A 22,005-nucleotide genomic window follows, 5' to 3' on the forward strand; every position below is an offset into this window, starting at 1 on the left:
AACAATTATCACTCATTTCCGGGCTTCCTGTTTGTTCAGGCTGCTGGAGAACATCACAAAATCAGCCAACTGCTCTCAAAACCTCTTTTAACCCTTTGTCATCCAGTGGAGCTGGGAACAACCCCTGTCAGAGTACGTGGGTGAAGGATGAAGGACTCGGCACAAGGCTGTTGTGCGAAAACTGTGGCAAATGTAAAGAAGGCTCTTGCAGGAGCATTGCATCACTGTAAAAATACAGTATCCTTGTTTCATCTCTTAGATTAGTATTTTGGGTCAATTAGGGAGCTCCTTCCGTTTGGTGTTTTTCCTTGGTTTTTTTTTGTTTGCTTATTTTTCCTATTCCCTTAACATATCCCATTACTTATTGGCCCAGGATGTGACCAACACGTTAGGATTAATGAAGAAGATGGCATTATTTAACCATCCTTCAAAAGCTCAAGTAATGCTCAAAATATTCTTTGTTGTGAATCATTGTGATAAATTAGAATTTGGAAAAAATATTAGGAAGTTGTACAAGATACTCTCTTTAGTAATTGCTGTTCTGCTGATAAAATGCAAGTGAGTTTGTCGTCTACTCATAACTGTTGTTCCATAGATTAGTACTAAACTATGGGGAAGGTGTGATCTTAATCAAGATTTTAAAATTAAAATGCTGACAGCACTCTGGAGTTTGTTATTTGGACACAACAAGCTGGAAGTTAGTGAGGGATTTTTTTGGTTAGTCATGTAACAAGACTTATTGTCAAATGGCCCACATTAATATTTATTCATAAAATGAAATAAAGGTCAGCAGTTATTTTCTGGGGCACATGTGTAGTCTGCTTACTGCGTATTGTCTGCTTTTTGAAGCAGGGAGTCTTTAAGAAACAGTCTCAACATGTTCAGAAATCCTGTTGTACTTCCTCGAGAGATAAAAATGGAAAAAGTGCTTTTTAGTTGGAGTGCCTGAGCAGGTTGTGGAGACCTTTAAGAAAGGACAGGTTCCTTACTAGTAATGGCCCTTGGGTGATGGGTCCTGGTGAGAGTAGGAAATCTGGGGTATGTGTCCATTCCTACATTTGCATGCTGCTGGTGGTACCCATGCTACCTTCAGCTCTGTTCATACATAAATAAGTACTTTTTCTAGTTTTTATGAAACTGAACCTCCATCCTCCCAGTGTAACAGGACTTAAGTCAGGCCAGATGTAAGCTCTGCTCTGGCAGAAAGGCTCTTGGTGAGGAAACAGCTCCTGCAATCAGCAAAGCAATTGTTGTGAATTGGGAGGGTGGGGAGGAGTGTGCTGTGTGTGTGCACATGCACCCCACAGCTGGTGTGCGGGGTCAGTGAGGTTACAGGGAAATCTTTCTTTACAAACTCTCTTGTGCACATATGTCGATGCCCTGTGTTTCTGCAGTCATCTGTCCTGGTACCAGGTATCATTCAGTTCAGGAAATTCTGATTGCAAGTTTAAAAGTGTTGCTGAATATGATGTTATAAGCTTTCTTCAGCTGAAATCGCAGAGCATTTTCATTTTACATTTCTAACAGACTTGAGCACATAAGAAAGCAAGTACAAATGGATAAAGCCAGTGTACATTAAGCACAAAAGTAGTAAAATAGATTTGCACTCTAATATGCTATGAGTTTGGTCCTCAAAAGACAACAGGGGAAAAAACCTCACTATTTTGAGTTGTGGTTTGAGTACCTTTTGGTTTCCTACTAAGAAATGTATAATAATTTCTCTTGTTTCCTTTTAAGATAAAGTACATATTCTACATATTTTTTTCTCTCCCATACTTCCTGTTTTTTTTTCTCACCCCATGTCTAAAAATCGAAATCCACTAACTCATCAGTGGGAGTTAATAAATCCTTTTACTGAAAACCTGAGGAAACAAAGCAACAAACTTGCAAATGATTTCCAAGGAATGAAACAAAAGTGTTTGCTTGCTGTGCCAAACCAGATTGTTATTCCTTGAGGTTCCCCAGAATAGGAGTGGGTCTTTTATCCTGGAGCTGCTGGATGGGCTCAGAGTTCTCACAGGCACCCTTCAGGATTACTGCTGCAGAAATAACAATTCATTACTCCTGTTGAGAGCCTACATTGTCTTTGCCAGAGCCACTCTTCTGAGCTGAAAGGGCTGCTGGCAGCAGAGTTGGACTTGGTGCTGCAAACAGCTGATTCAACTTATGACAAGGTCAGTATTCCTGGCCCAGGTACTCAGTGCTGGTTTGCATTTATTCTTTTTCAAAGGTGTGTTGAGGATTTGGAGGCATAATCCAGGAGATTTTGAGTGCTCAATTCCTCAAGTTATGTTTTGGAAATCTAGCCTCAGTTACTTTAAAGTAAAAGCTGTCCAAATGTAGATAAATCCCTTGGTAGGTAGATGTTTATGGATGGCAATGTTTTTATTCTTTATACAAGCATGCTAGTAGTTGAAGGGTTGCATGAGTAGCATATTAGGTACTGTCTTCTGATATAAGGGTCTTAAGTGAAGTTTTTGACTCTTCCAGCTGGTGATCTGTTGTGTGTTTTGCAGCTATTGTCATTTGGAACAGTCTTTGTTAATTATTCTGCCTCAGTGACTCTTCAGCTTGTCTTAAATATCACATGAAGATCTGTGTTTTATGGGGAGAAGTGGTAGTAGGAGAGGTTTTGTATAATGTTGGGGTTTTTTTATTCCTACTTTGCTTTTCCTTTTACTATGAACAACATAAATTTCTTTGAAAACTTTTCAGCTTTTTAGGATGACTGTTTTTTATAGATGGTAATGACAATTTGTTGTTTACTGCAGGTGAAAAAATCACAATTCATAAACTTGCTTACTTTAAAAGTAATGTTAAGAGGGTTTAGTCAGTCTGTGATAAAGGAGCATGTGGAATATTTAAAAATCTTGGTTGACTAGGTAACTTGATTTCTTTATAATGAAATGTTTTTCTTTATAAAGTCTACTTCTTGTTACCTTTATTCTTAAGTTAGTGCTTGACCTGGGACTGTAGCATTGAAATACAGAATCAGTCAGTTTGTGTGGAAACATCAGGAATTAATTCAGCAGTTGAATCTGTGTTCAAATTCAGATTAATTAATATGATGTAAGACCCCATGAGATCACCGTGTGCCCAAATTAGTGCTCTTTCTTTCATATATTTTTATTCCCCATGACAGTGTCGGAAAGGATTTTCTTTCTCTTTGTTGTAGATAGCTTATAACAATATCAAAGACAAAGCATGATTATAAATTTTGCAAGATTTCCTTTCCTTTTTTTCCCTAACACATGCTCTGAACAGGGAAGTTTCAAAACTTTTCATGTATGTGGCAACTAGAAGGGGATGTGCATCTGATTGAGAGATGGAACAATAACAGATGTTCCCAAAAGCAATAGGTAATTCCATGGCAATTCATCAAGAAGGAACATGCAACCTAGGGGAAACCAGGCTTCTTGTAAAGGGAGCATTCTCAGCTCCAGGTGTATAAATCAAAGACTTGGTGTACACCAGGCTCTATTTTGGTAGGCCAGGAAATGTAACAAGTTTTCTGTAGAAAGAATCAAATAAACTTGGTCCTGTAAAACTCTGCAGAGTGTTCTTTTCATGTAATAGGAGACTTCTTGACAACCTTCTCCTGAGGGAAGGCAAGCATTTCTTCATGTTATATATTTTATTTCATTTTCAAATGCTTTTGTCTTAAGCCTCTCGAACAATAACATCAGAAAAATTCTTGACATCTTCCTTGAGTCTTCTGACTTGTAACACAGCCACGCAAAATCCTTTGCTTGTCCAAAACTCAGAAATAAAGGAATGCAAAGGGGAAAGAAGCTGCAGTGCCAGCTTTTGAGTCCTACATCTGCCAAATAAGGCTCAAGCAGATTTGCATCTTAAATCGTTTCTAATGTGTTTTTAGTAGGTACATGGAGACTGAACTCTTTTATGAGAAGCTTAATGGATGATGTAATCTTTCCTTGTGCCAAGAGTCCAAAATTTAGATCAACTTTTATAATAGTACTAAGCTTATAAATATCAGGTAGATTGCATTGAAATGGTGTGATAGCAAATGGCAAAAATGAACCACAACTGACATTGCCAAGAACAAGAAAAAAGTCTCTCCGTTTCAGGAATTTTGTGTATTGGGAACGGGCACTTGGCTTGTGCACGGTGTTCCATATTCCTGTGTCCTTTGAAGTTCTGGGGGGTAGTATTTTTTCCATCTGTGTTACTTATTTTCATTTGCTCATCCTTTGTCCTCCATGGGTTTGCTGTTGTGTTGGGAGAATAACAGAATTTCATGAGAAGTCCTTTCTGCCCTGCGTGCAAGCTGCCAAGACATGCAGCAACAATACTGAATTAAATTCATTTCCTCAATTTATTCAGTAGGAGAGAAGGTGTTGGATGCTGCCAGTGGTCTCTGAACACCTCTGGGTCCCAGATAATATGAGCTAGTAATACTCTGTTCCAAAGTTTGCTATTCAGTGTACAGAGCTGCTTCTTGTAGGCATAGAAGTTAAGGGTTAGTTATTTTACCCTTGATGTTCAAGTATATCCAGGAAGGGAGCAAAACTGAAAATAACAGCAAAATGGGATGTTACTTCTACATGCACTTTTGAGTGATTCCCCCTTCTTCAGTCCTTGTTCTCATATAGAATAGCATTATTTTGCGACATTGGAAATTATTTCTGACAATTATTCTATGTGGGAGCTTTCTTTATATTTCTTCAACTTGGAGGAGTTGAAAAAAAAATCATGTTTGTGTACACTGTTTTTGAAGTAGGAAATATAAGCTAAATCGGGATTAATTTCCATAATCTAAAACTGGATTAATTTTGCAGATAGGGATTTGTGGACTTGAAGGGGGGTTATGTAGTTTGTACAAACCACAGCTTATATCTCTGCTCAGTATCTTGCTTGCTTCAAGTAGAAAGTAGAAATGCTCACTTTTAACCTGCTTTACAGACTTTGTATTAGTGTGTCAATTCATTTTTAGCTGCAAGGTATTTTATTGTCAGCATTTGTGCAATACATGCAACTGTGGAAGGAGTAGAATAATTGATTAAGCCTTAGGTTTGGAGTGCCACACTCAAACAGAGGTCTGCTGAGACCTTCCTTTTTTTGAGTTGGATAAAACTAATAAAATTTAAAGGAAAAGTATTGTGTTTTTTCCTGACAAGTCTGAACCTGGCAGCATTGGAACAATATTAAAGCTTCTGCTGTTGACCTTAAAGTAAGACTTCATTCAGCTTTCCTGTTCAAGTGCCCCTCTTTTGAAACCTACTCTCTCTTCTTTCTGCTTTCCAGAGATGCTCTGTGTGATTTGTAATAAACTCGGAGGATGAAAGTATCTGTTGGATGTGGGCATCTTTATTTTTGTGCCATCCATTTAGTGACACTTGGTAAAGTCGGTAGCACCACAAATAGTAGAAAAAGAAAGAAAAGCAAGGGCACACTCATAACTGTATCTGTAGTGCCAGGTATTTTCAAGGAGGGTAACAGATATATAACTAGATGGTTTTTCTGTTACGTGTCTGATTTCTCACAGACCGAATGTCCTTTTGTGAAGTAAGCCAGTCTTTCATTCTACTTTTATCAGCTGCATCTCTTTTTGTGGAGCTTTTCTCTAGCAGTAGAAATGGTCATGAGAGGGAGATGATTTAGGGGAGAGAAATAAAATACTGTGTCAGGGCTTAATTTCATTCTGTCTCTCCCAAAATATGTTTCTAGTAAACATGGAGCCTTGAGGTCTGACTTTTTTTTTTTTTAACCTTTAGATGACTGAGCCCAGATATTATTTGGAAACTTTTATCTTTGGTTTGCTAGAGCCATCTGCAAGAGAGTTGGAGTCACTGACAGCAGTCTGATACAAGCAGTCAGTAGGAGGTTAGGTAGGTTTAGGACAGCTCATTATCTTTGAAATATCTTTGAAGTTAAACTGTTTTATTACTAAAGATTGATTTAGTCATCACTTCCAGACTGCAGCCAAGTAAGCCCACTGCTGTTGCTGTTCTTCAAAACCGTCTTTCAATTTCAAGTATCTCCAAGTTCCTTGGAAGGAACCTGCTGTCTACAGAATGACAACTTCAGTAGCTTTCAGTTTTCCCTTCTCTGATGGAGGTTTGTGGTTGCCTTGGTGTGGAGGGGAGCACTGCCATGAGTGCCAGTGTTCCAGGGCACGATCCTTCCCAACAGCTCTTACGCTGCCCTTGAGCTCGAGTGTTGTTAGAAATGCTTGCAGTGTGAGCTCCAAGGTTATCCTGGTTCATGTACAAAGTAAGGGGAGGTACAAGGAGGATAAATGGGTGGGAATAAAACATGGAGTTTGGTTTGATGTGTTCTCTGCCTGCTTAGCCATAGGACTAGGAAACCATGCTTGTGTTTGTCTTGTATTGCCATTTTTAATTACTCATTAAATAAAACACTGCTATTGACGTGGTACAGAAAAACAGTGATTTAAAGTTCTCAGAAAAATGACATTCAGTAATTTTATAGAAAATAACACATAGTGGTAATTAAATATAATAGATTTTATGCCTAGCTGCTGAAATATTTTGGTGTAAAAATACCTTTTCACGTAACTGCTCAAGTGTCTATAAAAAGCTACCACAAAATAGGAATTCAGGAGTCAGAGTAGGAGGTATCTGAAGCAGTTGTTGCTCTAATATAAGTTAATTGGACTGTGAGTCCCAGAATGAGCTGCTGTTTCTTGAACTCTCAGAATTAACTGGTAATTAATTTCTGGCATGTTACTAATATAGAATCATGTTTTTAAAATGTGCCTTGGTTCATGGTTATAAAATTAAAGCCACGCATTATGAAGATAATTCTGAATGAAATATTGATTCATCCATTGTTGTTAATTTTGTACCTGAAAAAAATCCATGAGAGCTGATGGTTCTACAGATGTGTCAGTTCTCAAAATGTTGCAAACTGATTTTTGGTGTATATTGTCTTTTATTCTGATTTTGGTTTTTCTTGCCAAATTGCCTGTCCAGGCTTGTGAGATCTGTGCAATGTGCCTGTGGAGTCAGAGCACTGGTCTCTGTTGTTTCTAATGGTAATGTTTGCTGCTGCTTGTGGTTTTCATTGCTTATTTTATAACAGAATTTGAGAGGAGGATGGAAACCTCATCCCATTTAAAAAGTAACAAAATAAATTGAAGTAAACTAGTCTGGTCTTAAGTTTACACTTTGAGTCAGAGAGGTCCAACTCCTTCCTTTGATACTGTTCGTGCACCGTGAACCAAATGAAGTAAAGAGTTCTCCTGCATTGTGGTGAATCGACTGCAGCAGTCAGAAAAGCTACCTTTGTCTACATGAAATTCTTCAGTTTGCCAATTTCTACAATTGGCCTGTTTTAGAGATGTCCTTTGGATGCCTGTAGGATCCTGGCTGTCTCAGGAGTGAGTGGTGCAGAGTTCAGTGTTTACCTTTGTCCTGAAGCTGAAAAAACTACCATTAAAGTATTTCTAAAATACCCTGTAATGTTTCAGGTGTTACTGTTGTGGCTGTTAATGGTTTTAAAAAAAAACCAACAAAACTTCTTTTGGAATGATCTGAGAGGAAAATGACAACAGGTCGCAGTTGAGATTTTAAGCTAATTTTTATTAGGTTTTCACAAAATAAAGAAAATAAAATTGGCTCAACCAATGATCTTAAAGAAATTTTAACAGTAAAACAACTTTTGTATTTTTTTCCCCAGCAATTCCTCAGGTGTATGGAAAATGCTGCTAAATTGCTTGTGTTCTGAACACAATTCCAAAATTGCATAATCTTTTTGGTTTTTTTCCCTAAAGACAGTGTAAGAAAAACGACCAGATTCATGCAATGAATAGTCATATCTTCATGGCTAAATACCAAGTACTATTTGAGCCAGATTCTGAGACTGCTAGCATTGTTATCCTTTCATCATTACTGGATCCTGCTGGGTCTCTAAATTCAATAGTTAGCAACTTTATTACCCTGCACATATGTATATAAATACATTGAATTTTTAGAAAGGAAGTCCTTTTTCTTGATGGAGAAGTGGTTTGGAAATGGGATAAATTGAAAGCACTTTGGAAGTTGGCTGCTTTGCAGAGAACAAAATCTGAAACAATCCAGAAGAGAAACTGTGTAGATTCCTGGGAAAAGTTAAAATGCAACATACTTGACTGAGCCAGGAGCAACAGATTGGGCAGGGTCAGAGAGTCAGGAATGGAAACAGTCCAACTTACTCTGCAATATTACACAGGCATCATGAACGTCTGTTGGATTCCCCAAAAAAACCTTACTTAAAGGGGAGTTCTAGATGGTAAACAAGGTCATATTTATGCATTAATCATTTTCATCTCAAACATTGGAAAGGAGAATATACTACACTAAAAAAAACAGGGAAGGGAGGTGAAACAAACACTCAAACCAAACAGCCACTGCCCTTCCTTTCTTCCCCCAAACCCCACAAGAACTTTCTTCCCCAATACAGAGGTAACTTTCCTGCCTCCTCTGTCCTTGAAGTCAGTGGAGTAAAGGGACTGTCCCTGCTGTCAAGCAAATCTTTGGGAACTGTTTCTGTACTTTCTACAAAAGTTCTAAATATGTAGTTCCCATTTCAGATCACTTGTTGAGTTTTTCTCAGAATGCTTTGAGAGTTTTGAAACAAATCTGGATACAACTGAGTCTTGGTGATATGGTTGTCCAAGGCAGAGATTTCTGCAAGCTATGTGGGATAATACTTATGAAAATTGTGGTCCAGTCGTGGAGGAATGAGGAACAAGAGAATCCAAAATTTAGATACATTCCTGAGGAAGCGTATCCTGCCTGCCTCTACCCTTCTTACAGCTGACAGCTTTTTCATGACACTTCCCCCAGGTGTGAAATTATTCCTCCTTCTTCTGTAGGCTGCACATGGGAGGATTATGGGAGGTCGACATTTTAAAAACTGGTTGGAAATGGAGGGAAAAAAGTGTACTGAAGGCCAGCTAGACCTGCTGCAAGACCTTTCTCTGCCCTCTCTGTGTGGAATTAGGATTGCTAAACCTCATGCTGTAAACCCCAAATGGATTTTTTTTTTTAATTTTTTTTTTTTTTTTTTTTTTTTTTGTAAATCAGGTGCTGAAGTTCCATGCTTTGTGGGAAGAGATGGGTGCACCAAAGCAGGTTTAGGTGCAGGGCTGTCAATGGGCTGCACTGATGGTTGGTTGCTCCTGGTGGGTTTAGCAATTCAGATTGTTCCTATGGCAGAACCTGCCAACTCCAGTGTGCATAATGGTAAAAGTATGAAGACCTAATTGCCCAAATGTGTTAAAAGAGCCTGGACTTTTAAAAATTTGTACTCTAAATAAGACTAATAATAGAAGGTGAAATAGGCACATGGAGGGTGAATCAAGTTTGTTGCCCAGGGTGACCCAGCAAGTCAATAGCAGAGCTCACAGTAGGATTTCTGAAAGCATTTACATACTGGAGAAAATTCTTTACAGGGAGAGACTCTGAGCTCACTAGTTTGCTTTAAATAAAAAGAACAATGGGAGGTTACTTAATTTGGGTATGTAAAGTACCATTAAAAAAAAAAAGGAGCTTTTTAATCTCAAAAGGGTAAAACAAGAGCTGAGAGCTATCCAGACATTAAAACAGGCAGCATAGAACATAATTTCTTTCCCATTAAACTGATGAAACCAGTTAGCAAAGGATGCAGCAGATACTTCATCCCTAGACATTTTCAGAAAAGACTGAAAGCCTTTCTTTGAAGACAGGTGTTAGCCTTGCTCTACTTAACTTGGTTCAATACAAGAGTAAGTGGGCAGCCCGCTGTGCCTTCCATTAGCAGAACTGGATGGCTCTTAGGCATTTGGAACAAAACTTAAAGAGCTAAATGAACAAGAATTATTTAGCTACCTTGAGCCAAGTTCCAGGGATTTGATCAGACTGTATGAAATCTAACCTGAGCTCTTGCGAAGAAATCGGTCAAATCTGGAAGTGAATGCTCTTGTGTTTAAATTTTTGGTTTTGTTTTCAGTTTTAAAAAAACCCCAAACCAACCAAACAAAAAACCAGAAACCAGAAAAAAACCTGAAAAAAAAGGAGAAACCTAGCCCACCCTCCAACTGAATTTGAAGGGTTTGAATTATAATCACTTTTATCCTAAGAAAAAAACTGTAAATGACTCCATGCTTCCTGTTTCCTCATGAACTAAAAGAGGAACATCTAAACCACTACAATACAAGAAAGACAAAGTTTCAGGGCTGATTTCCCCCTGCCCCCCCCCCCCCCCCCCCCCCTACCCCCACCAAATCCAGGAAATACTGGAAAACTTCCTGGATCTCTGAAAGAGTGAGATTTTTAAAAGATTTGACAGGCATCTTTCACGTTAAATTAATATCTGACATGTGAGAACTCCACATGTAATTCTGTTTGAAGCATTGTAGTAAATGAAAATAAACGCTAAAGAAAAATGCCACTAAATGCCACGTGCACCGGAACATGCTTTTTTCTTAGGGAGTAGTGAAGATATATCTATTCCTGGTGTGCCACTCCTGGCTGGTGGACTGTGCTGTCTAACTTTTCAGGAACCATAAGAATAGTAGTGGCTATTTTTGCCATTTCCTTTTCTGTAATCTCCGTATTCAAGATGTTGCATTCTGGTCTGTTTCACGCAATACAGGTTGCCTGGCAGCGTGTATAAAGGTATATAAAGCTACTCAATTTTATTTTACCCGCTTTACTTTTTTTTTTTTTTTTTTTTTTTTGCCTTTAAATATGGGTAGAATGAGCTATATCAGTTTTCTGTTTAGCTGTTGTTTTAACAAAGTGTTTTGTAGCTGACATCTGAGGAGTCTTGGAGCTGCTCTGGGTTTGTTATGGCTAAAGCTGCAGAGGAAGTCCAAGTGAATCACAGATAATTGTAGTCCTCAGGATAGCCATTTTGTTAACAGAATTAGCTTCATTAATCTTTCTAATCTGATGATTAAACAGAGGATAAAATATCAGAGCAACACAAAAAGTATGTTGGAAAAAACCCCTCAGCATTATTAAATGGTATGTAAAGATCTTATCGTGATACTTTCTAAACACGGGAAAAAGTAGAACCAAATAGAGAATGTCTTAATGATGGTTTCTTATAGAAATCAATTTTTTAGTTCCTCTAGCAGTTTTTTTTAGGAAGGCGCATAGAACAGGGGGTTACATTTTCTTTCAAAGTTTTGAGGCTTTTTTTTACCAGTTCTAGGTAGTTGTTCAAGCAACTTAAATAGTTTGGTGCTATTCTTGAATTTACTTTTCTGAGGGAGATTACATGATTGAATATATCTAATATTAATAACTTTGTGTGCTTGAAAAGGCCACTTTTACTGGCAAAATGCTTATTTATTACAAGATGTTAGAAATTCCCATTTCCCTTAGCAAACAGGAATGATCTTTCTGTTTAGGTATTGAACTGAGACTGGAGAGGTGCATTCATTCCCACACTGTTAGAGACATCCTTGCTTAAACCTGCCCTGGGGTTCCTGTGTGTGCTCAGTATAGGCAAGGGTGAGCTTATCTGCATGGCAGCCAGTTTGTGTAATCCTGCTTGCACTTGTGTGTGCCACAGAGTGTGAGGGCAAAATGAAGGCTTTCCTTCTAAGCTAGACAAGCATTTAGGAAGAAATTTAAAAAAAAAAAAAAAAAAGCAAAGATAGTTTTGCAAGAAACTTGCATTATTTTTTCTTTAATTCTGTTTTCTGATTTCAAATTTCTTTACAACTTGATCAAAATGTCTGAATCTATGGAATTCTTGGCAGGCTTGTAAGTAGGAGAGATATTTCCAGAAAGGATGCTTTTGTTTAAATACTTGATGCCAATTCTGTGTAACTATTGTGGTTTGTATATCATGCGGTGTTTGTTTATTATAATGTTAGTGTTGGTTGTAAAGAAACTCGAGTTACAGATACATATGTGAAAGGACATGGAGAATATTTGTGTAGAACATGCTTTTTTCTTCCATCTTCATAATCCAGCAGAAGAACATTGATTTGTAATTTTTGAAACTTGTATATTTGTGTTTCATCTTTGTGTTTGGTGGAGGAATTTTCTTGTAACTGTGTTAGAAAGGAGAGGAGATTGCAAAAATATCACGAAAATATTTGTTTCCCAAATTTAGATAATTCTATAAGGTTCTAATTCCCTTTTTAATTTTCAGTTTCTTTCCTTGAAAATAGGGATGTATCTGTGGTGAACTTGAATGGGAAAATAGGAGCCACATTTTTTCAAATTGCATTTAAGTTACTAAAATTATCAATTGCAAGGGTTAATGAACAGAGATATTTTATGTTAAAAAATGGCAAACTTTAAACTCTCTAGATGAGTAATAAAACATCGTAAGTAAGTTGGCATGGTTTTGGTGTCTTGATCCAAAACTGTTTTAAACTTCTTTATTACTTTTTTAAAGCTTACCCCTTATGTTTGGGATAAAACTTCGTCTTCTGACATAGGACAGCTGAGATAGTAATGAGAAGCATTCTCAGATTTAAGAAGGAGGTTAAAAGAGGTTACTATTTCAAAAAGAAAACTTTTAGAATAATTTTTAGAGTAATTTTACCTTAGCTTTGTTCTTGAAATATTATTTTACTTTCCTTTTGTTTCCTTGTGACAATTTCATGCTACTTCTGAGCTGTATATATAATTTTTGTCTCTGCATGTTCCCATGTCTCCTTCCCTAATCCTTTATTCTTCTCATTCACGTGCGGTTTTTAATTGAAGATGTTTCCAACCCTGTATTTTATTTCTGCAGCGTTCTTTAGTTCTGCTCTCTTGAAGCAGTGTTCTTTGTTTCTTGCCTAGTGATGTTCCATGGAGCTGCCCCTCTTTGGCACTGCCTCGGGGCAATTTGGCCATCTGGGTAGATCAAAGAGTCCAGCCCTGTGACCTTCTTCTTTGGCTTTGGGTGCCAAGGTGAGGCTTGAAACAAAAACTCAAGTCAGTCACTGTGTGTGGTGTCGCAGTGCTGACAAGTTGATTACCACCCAAATTTCATGAAAGGTACGCTAAGGTAAACTCCAAAGGAGGTCAGGGAATTTGACATGTTAGAAGTCCAGTTTTGCGAAGAGAGAGGAGCAGCTTGGATACTGGGGAATTTTCAGGAAGGTCTTTATAGCCTCTAGAGGTGTTTTTTAAAAATAAGATATCGTTCATTTTCTGGGAATTTGAGGGAAAGGACTTAGTCATTCATAGGCAGTTTGTGAGATCGAAGGCACCTCTGGGCACACACCTAGGGCTGTCTTAATTGCATATTCTGAAGTTTTAGCCACTTTAGTTGAGGATTGTGGGGAGAGGGAATTTCATTCATATCTAAATCAAATTGGCAAGAGAGGAGAGTAAAAATTTACCAATCAGAGTTGAATTTCTCTCTGCTGATGCACTCTGGCTTGCAGCCGATGCTGGCGTTGCACATCAACAAGCGACTTTAAAAGTTCCAGCAAGTGTTATTGAAGTACAGTTTGTCCATTTGCAGCATATTGATTCAAGCTGTTTACTTCCTAATGCAGGATTAATGTCTGTTGTGAATGTAAATGGAGAGTACATTTAATGTGCTTGCCTTTCACCTTTCTTCCCGGAGAGCTGAACTGAATTCACACCCATAAACTGTAGTGGTTGTTTTAATGTGGGGGATTTTTAATTGAAACAAAACCTAGATGTGAGTTTTGTTGCTAGCTGAAACAAAGCCAGCACAGCTCTACTTACAAGTGATCCTGAGCTAAAGCTGAAGTGGATTCAATTCCCTGCTGCCTTCTTGGCTCATTGAAGACTCTGAGTCCAGTTGGACTTCTCTCAAGAATTCCTGACAGGTATTGCACAGCAGTGTTTGAGAGACTGAAAATGTGAACCTCTTGTGGAAAGGGTCTGACACTAATACTGAAGTGTCTGCCTAGTCTGGGCTGAGGTTTCATGTAAGGTTTGTTTTCCAGTATCTGTGAAGATCTTCACTCTAAAGCAGATGAAAGCTTTATTCAAACCAGGTATCATCAATGTTCTTAAACTTTTTGAAATACTGTTGATTCATAGGCAAGTTCCAGAATTTTCCTTCTTTTTTTTTTTTTGGTAGGTTTTGGGATTTTTTTGGGTTGTAGTGGATTTTTTTGGTATTTGTTTGAATTTTTGGGGTGGTGTTGGGGGTTTTTTGGTTGTGTTTTTTTTGTTGTTGTTGTTTTCTTGTTGTTGTTTTCTTGTTTTGTTTTTTTTTTTACAGAGGACTAGAATAGGAATGACAGGAGAAAACTGTTCAGAAACTGAACATCAGCTTAACATCTAATATCACCATTTCCTACGACTTACTTATATCCTGTCTTTGGATTTTACCTTGTTTAGGAAGAATTTTAATTTATACCTAGTACACAAAAAATGAATATGTTGCATCAAAGTCTTGGGTCTTCCAGGTGTTAACTTCCCTGATTTGAGAACTAAAAACCAGCACAGTTATTTCCTTTATTCTTTGTACAGAAATGCTATGTGGATATAGCCTATTGTATACTACCTTGTATATGTGGCAGGAGGAGAGTGCAAGAAAGGAGTGTTTTGGCAATAGAGAGAAGATATATATCTTTACAGGAAATAGGTAGTGTTGCTTTAGTGTCTTAATCTGTAAGTCTTCAGGCAGAAATTCTTGTTTAAAAGATGTAAGGAAGTATGGGAATTACTTAAGAAATTCAGGAAAAGTATGCAGTTCACCAGAAATGTTTTATGTGGCCAGGAAAAACTACCAGTCAATCCATGTTCTTACTTTTATACAGACACATAGTTCATGATGGTGGTGCAAAGCATTGAAAAGTTGTCTACTCAGAGGACCCACTGTTATAATTTAGGAGAAACTCCAAATATCTGGTTAAAGTAATTTAGGAAAAGCTCCAAATATCATCATGTTTAGGTGCTTCCTGAGACTAAACAAATGTATTACCAGTTGGCTTTGGCATATGAGCAAGTGATTGTCTGAATTTGTACTGTGGTAAGATAATTTGACAGCCTTTATCAGTTTTTAACATTGGCTAACCACTATGTGCTAGAAGCCCTGACTCCCTCCTCAGTGTTCTACTGCTGGGCATAATGTAACTTCCCTTCTGGTTGCAGTTCTGTAGCATAACTTTAAAAAACGCCTGTAATCCAAGACAACAAACGTGTCTTAAATACTTTGTGACAGTTAATTATTTCCCTGTGGTTTTGAGAGTGCCACTGCACTAGTGCATTAAGAAATACATTTTGAAAAGTGTTGTGATGAAATCACAGGTCAGCTCTTACCACACAATGCAATTCCCTTTTTCTTAAATCAAATAACCATCTGTTTGGGAAAGTGTTTTTGCTCTGAAGAGTTTTTCTTTCTTGAAATGCATTTAGCAGATGTTTCAAGAGAATGACTTTATGCAGGCTTTTGTTCAGTAGGTGGTTTTGCTATCTGTTCACTCAAAAAGTCTAGTTGAGTGTTTCTCAGTATAACCAAGCTCTTAGACATTGTACTTCATTGTCTCTGGGCTTGTGTTCTTTGCATTTTTTCTTCATTACCATTGCTAAAATAATGCCACCTCCATTTCTAGTGTAGGTACAGTTTTAGTACAGTGAAAAAATAGTACGTAACTTTGGCTTATTCCCTTGCTGTCATATGGAACACATTTACATCATCAGAATGACTATACTGGGTTAAATAAACCAACAGATAGCACCACACTTGTTTCTGGAACACTCATGCTAGTGAGTTTCCACTGAGCTGTGCACACACAAAAATGCATGGAATGGTCAGTCTAGGCAACCTGATCTCTTAAGGTCATTGGCTTATTTTTCTGATGATGAAGAGATTTTTCTCTCATTGGTTTATTTCCCTTTGTCATGAACTATGATTGTAGGTGTTTAGAAACCAATTTGCCATATAACTCTTAAATGCTGTAATAATAGGTAATGCTTTGTACATGCTCTCCACCTTCTGAAGCTTTCAAAGAGGGATAATCTCTATGTCATTGAGTCAGAGACTTGGTTTCTTGCAGTGACCCTTCCATGGTCATGCTGCTCAGTGCCTCTGCAGTCATTTGTACCACTCTGCTGTCTATCACATGTAAATAAAACCAGTTGTCCAGGTTCACTCTGGATTCTACAAGAAAATGAGCCCTGAACACCCTAGGCTCATCACAGTGGTCTGTGAAAGTTGTTGGTTGTTCTAATACATAAAATGAATATGTTACTTCTGCCAGTGCACGTGCATGTATCACCGTGAATCCAGAATGCTCCTTCTTCCATGCCTGGGAGGCCTTAGGCACAACAGGTCCTGAAAGACCAAGGTCATGTCACATGTGATTCAGGACACCACAACTCAGCATCAGTATATGCTTTATTAAGTAATGGAAGGATTCTTGTTTTAGAATTGGTTTCTGAATACTGTGGGTTATTTCAGCTGAATCTTGTTTCTCCCGGGCTGCTGCTGTTCTGTATTATGTCAGTGCATGTGTCTGGCACTGGAAAGTGTTTGATGTTTTCTGTAGGTCATGCAAGATGTTTGATGTTTTTTTGTTGACTTTTGAATATGAGTAAATAATTGATAGAATCCCCTGTGGCCAAAATTTCTGAACCTTTATGTATATCATTGTGGTCAGTTACAATGCGTCAAACTGTGTTACGTTTCTCTCTAATTATAATAATCAAATATGTAATGTTCATAATGAAAGGCAGATTTGTGAACATTGTAGCAGTGCACTGACTCCAAATTTTCCTGCTGCCTTTTCCAGAAGAGCAAGAGGCTGGTGGGATGAAGAACATCATGGAGATAAATTGAGATTCTAAGGAAGTTTTCTGGGTAGTTTCTTTTGAAAGTCAAGTTTACTCATGATGTAACATGTAAATGTCTTAATTTTTAGATACTATTACTAAATAACATTTGCTCAGCTGTTTTGCTGACCTTATGGAGCTTATTGCAGATCTGTTCATTTCAGATGAGCTTGTTAGGGGTTCAGGTGTAAATGCTGGGGCGGGTTTGCAAGGTAAATCATGCATCTGGCTGTTCCTTTGGTCAACAGTTTGTTTCTGTTCCAGTAACCATGGTGGGTTTGAAAACTTTTAAATTACTTGGGCTGCAGTCATTTTGGCTATATTGAAAAGTATCACTGTTAATGTATTATTTTCTATTAAATAAGTTAAAATAGGTACTCTATTAGCTATTTAAATTGAAGCACAAAAATCTTGTGGCTAAAGAACAAAAGACCAGCACAGCCTTTCCAGTTGTTTTCTATTAGATTATAACTGTTCTGATTTTCTTATGCACTTTCATGGAAATATTTACCAAAATTGGTAAATACCTCTAAGAACAGCAGAGAGTGGAACCACCCCCTTCAGCCTTTGCAGCTGTCAGCACTTAGGGCACAGTTTTTCCCTTCTTCTCTCAGAAGTTGTGTGTTCAAGAAGAAACTTTGTTATGCTCCACTCAGGAAGGGTTAAACCATACTGACTTCCCAGGTCTGACATGAATCAAATAACCATCTGCAGTGACAGATCACGTGCTCGGAGGTTTATGCTTTAAGCTACCCAAATATCAGATAATCCTAGAACATCACAAGAAGAGGTGCAAAGCAGGTTTTATGGTTTAATTCTTTCTGTTTCTGTGGCTTACACAGTCCATTTAGGTTTATACTGTTGCCAAAATCCTCAACAGCTTTAGGTTTGAAGGGGTTTTGCAGTGTTTCCTTTACTGTCTAGCTAAGGAAGATCAGAGTAAAACTTAGTCATTCTGCTTTTAGGAATTTCAGTCATTAAAAATGCATTTTCCACCCATTTTTAAATTTCGGATCTGGATTTATGTCAATGAATGTTCTTAAATTTCTCTTGAGACGAGTTGACTTTTAAATGAGTGCAGTGCATTAAATCTCAGGTGATGCCATTGTGTTGGACCATAGGTGGCTGATGGACTCTGTTGTGATCAAAGGAAACCCTGTGTCAAGGGGCACAGAGCCACTCAAGACAGTGGTTTGTCATTTGCTCACAAGAAGTCGGTTTGTGTCACAGAGCATGCAAAATCTGTGCTGATGCTATCAAATAGAAGGCAAAGAACTCCCCCATATGCCGATGGAATTATTCAGGCTGTACATAAAATCTTATTCATATTCAAATATGATGCAACATAAGTATTTTCATAGCATATTCTAATCTTCCTTATCCTTTTAAGATTAAAAAGCGTGTTTGGTTTCCTTAGAAAAATCTTGGTCTGAGAGAATTCTCTCCAAGTTTCATGTTTTTAGGGGTGGGAAATAGTGTCTTGCACCTGAGAGGAGGAAAATGGTGAATGGTGAGTTTAGGGCCCAGATTTTCAGAGCACCCAGGAGTTAAAAACTGGTAAAAAACAAACCTCAAGGAAAAGCTGGAACATTTTCGCAATCTTCTGCATAGTTTGACTAAATTTTGCATTATTCCAGGTTACCCAAGAATTACCATCCATTGAAAATACTGCAGAGAAATATTTCAGCATACTTTGTTGTTTTTACTGATGAGTATTGTCTGAATGGAAAAGAAAAGAAATTGCATCCTAGATATGCACCCATTAAAGCTGTCTAAAAAAAGAGGGGAAAAAAGTGTTTGATACTGCTGGAAGACAGGATATGTATTGCTTGACAAAGTGAAGCCTAAGTGAGGAATAGGAGGAATGGTCCAAGGAGCAGTCTGGGCCTCCAGAGACCAGAGTTCAGTTCTTGTTTAACCATAGGTTTCTTGTGTGGCTTGCCAGAAAGTCATTTAGTCTAGCGTGTGCCTTTGGGAGTATCCCATTTTGCATATGGGAAACTGTCTCAGAAGGGTGTTGAAAATAAAATCCATTAATGACTGTGAAACTGTATAAATGCTTTCAATATGCTGAAGTTTGGCCTTGGTTTCAACATGGGTTTTTCCTCTGAAAGTATGTCTGGTTTTATGGATGGTTGCCTTTTGTTCCCTGAAACAGGCTACTAATAGGTTTTATTCAGGCCTGGAGTTTTTGATTATCTGTGCTGCTTTCCAGCAATGAGTGCACTCATCTTGGTGTGCTACCACATGGTGTTATTTGAACAATATAGAAATTGTTTAAATTACCTTTTTAATTAATGTTACTTGCACTATTTCAGCAAAAGTCACAGCAATATCATGGGTCAGTAACAGGACAAAATGTTTTGGTGATCAAAGATTTTGCTCAGTGATAGTTGTTACATCTTTTGCTGCGCATGGCAAATGTGATGTAGGTGTGCAAGGCACACATTTTGCCATGTGTCTTGCTTGCAGCAAAGCTGCTCTTGTATCAACTCCTCTGTCCCATCCCTAGTTTGCATCTTGTCTTGTTCCTGTTTCCTTTTGAACAGTAATGTCTTTTGTAGATGTCTCCTCACAAGTTCTCTCTGCATGTATAAAAGCTAGGCTGCTTTCAGAGAGAAGTATTTTTAGTCAAAGAGAAGGGCTGGAATCAGAATTGCTGTGATCAAACTATTTCCATTGCATTCAAGGATGCCTGTTCTATTCGGCTGAATTTGGCCAGTCATTCTGTTTCTGGTTACATATGTCTGAGGGCATTTTGCATGCAGTAACTTTGATGGCATTTGGCGAAAAATGCATGGGAACTTTAGGTTCTGCTGTATGCGTCTTTTGTTACTTATTTATAAAATTGCATTACAGGATCTAAGCATAGCTTAATGCACAGATTGAAAATGAAAAGCATGCATATTCTAGTAGTCTATTTTGGAAGTATTTATGCCATTATGTTTGTAGGCATTAAATTAGACATTTTTAATGAATAATTAAGATTGGATTGGACTTTTTTCTCTGACTTGATACATGAAAGACCTGAGAAGAAAAGAAGGGGTAGAAAGATAATCAGTAGACAGTGTAGACAGATAATCAGTCTAAGGGGATGCTTAGGGGTTGTCATTGTTGGGGTTCTCATTTCTTATGTTGAGTCAGCTCAGACAGTTGAGCTGCTGGCTTCTGGCAAAAGTACTAATTCGTATGATGATAAGACTCAGTGCAAGTACTCACTGAAATGAAATGTGGTATTTCATAAATCTAAAAATAAGAATATGGCCATTCTTACTGGCATTAGAACATATGAAGATTGAAACATGCTTTCTTTGTAAAAGAGACTTCCTTTTATAAATAGTTCATTTTTCTTAGAGCATCAGCAAGATTTCCAATTCAAAATCACTAAGCATCATTTCCAATAAAATGTAAATCGAAACAGTCCACTTGCTGGGTAATGGAAACTTGGTTTCAGGCCTCCAGTCTTTTTCCTGAGTTGCTTCCAATGCAGTTTGTAATTAAAGCGGCAGAACAGATTTTGTGATGGTGGTCAGTAACTTCTCCAGATGCCTGATCCTTCTGCTGGGGGGTTTGTGTGTGTGTGTGCATGCTGAGATTTGAACTGCATAAAGTATTTTACTGAAAGCTTAACCAAACAGTGTACAGTGCTGAGACAAACAGAGCATCAGACATGTCTGTCTTTAATACAGCCATCTGTTGAGTGCTATAGCAGTTTTTCAAAAGCCTCCCTCAGCATAGACATCAAAGTCTATTCATGCACCTGTGCTTCTGATCTTCTAATATTTTTCTTATTTAAAAATGACAGAGGGAGAGGAGCAGTATTTCAAGATCAGCAGCTTTATTTAAAACAAAACACAAACAGCCAAAAGCCCCCAAAAAGCTCCCTCAGAAAACTCATGCTGCCAATTCAGCAATAGTTAAAAATGTCTTTTTTGGAAATTCAATACTCTTATTTATAAAAAAACAGATACCCACACTTTCATTTTCCTCTCCTTTCAATAGCCCCTGGTATTGCTAGCACTGTTTCCTGCCTGGTCTATTTACAATACAAATAATTTTCTTCATCTGTTGGTCCAATGACATCAGCAGGACTTGTGAGCTCTTGTCCTGACCCTCTCTTGAAGGACAATGGTCAGTGCAGGGAGGAGCTTGCATCATCCTGATGCATTCAGCAACCATGTCCTGAAAGAGAGGGAAAAGCCTCTCCTGAAAAGTCCTCTCAGGTGGTGAGAGAAACCTGGAGACAAACCTGGTGGCCCCATGGGACTGCCCACTAGGCTGGCAAAGCCTGGCACAGCCAGGGTGTTCTGGTGTCCCCTTATTTACTCACTGATTTGTGGAGAGCTGATGGACAGGCTGGGATTGCCCTGGTGCCTCCTGGACCACTGGCACTGTCTGCAGTGCCGGGACGAAGGACAACTCCTGGCAGACAAGGTCCCTTGCAATCTTACCCGGGTGGTTTTCCTACTGAAATAGGTTGAAAATGCAGTATTAACATACACAATGTCACGTCACTCAGTCTCTGAAATCATGTGACAGTACCTGTTATTACAGCAGAAGCTGTTGATTACAAAATGTTTCACTTAGTTTATTTTTGAGAGGTGTGTGTCAGCAAAAATAGTTTTTAATTTTTGTGTACTATTAAGATACTCAAATGCAGCAATATTTAGATTTGCTGATGAAACTTGTGATAAAATGCAGGAAGATCTGTAATAAGCTTTTCATTGTGATGCCTAAACTTTCCAGAGCTTATTCCAATACCCTGTGAAATTTTGGAAGTGCAGCCGCTTGATACTGAGCACGTGTATTTCATGTTGAGTGAATGTGATCTCCACATGGGTAAAGACTCCTTAAAATCCATCAGAATGGTGCAGAAATAAACAAATTTTGTGTTTCAGAAAGAGAGGATAAAGCATGTATTTCCTATTCCCAGTGGGGACACAAAAGGAGTATTATAAGCACGTGTTAACCGGCTGTAGGAGCCCTGTGTGCTCATTTCCCCTGATCTGTGACCAGAGCTGATCTGTCTTGCTGTCACAGTGTTGGTTTCCACATTTCCATATCTGGGCTCAGTATAAATTACAGTTAAAAAGTTGCTCAATTGTGGCACTTTGTGACTTTCTTGACAATAGTGGTGCAAATATATGTCGGGACAATACGTTAAATATTTGAAATGTGAAATTCACTGAGCTCAAACTTTCCAAGTGTGCACACTTATTTTTTATTCCAGTGCAGGGTCCTCAATGCCTCTTTGCAAAGGGAGGCTCTATTGGTAGAGAATATGTCCTGC

At 38.1% G+C, this 22,005-nt stretch overlaps 1 protein-coding gene across 2 annotated transcripts in view; it reads left to right on the top strand.

The window, feature by feature from the left end:
* PRKCE (protein kinase C epsilon) overlaps positions 1-22,005 on the top strand; it is a 285,219-nt gene that overhangs the window by 77,498 nt on the left and 185,716 nt on the right. The window lies entirely within an intron of this gene.

The sequence above is a fragment of the Catharus ustulatus genome, chromosome 3 (genome assembly GCF_009819885.2).
Source record: "Catharus ustulatus isolate bCatUst1 chromosome 3, bCatUst1.pri.v2, whole genome shotgun sequence".
Taxonomy (NCBI): domain Eukaryota; kingdom Metazoa; phylum Chordata; class Aves; order Passeriformes; family Turdidae; genus Catharus; species Catharus ustulatus.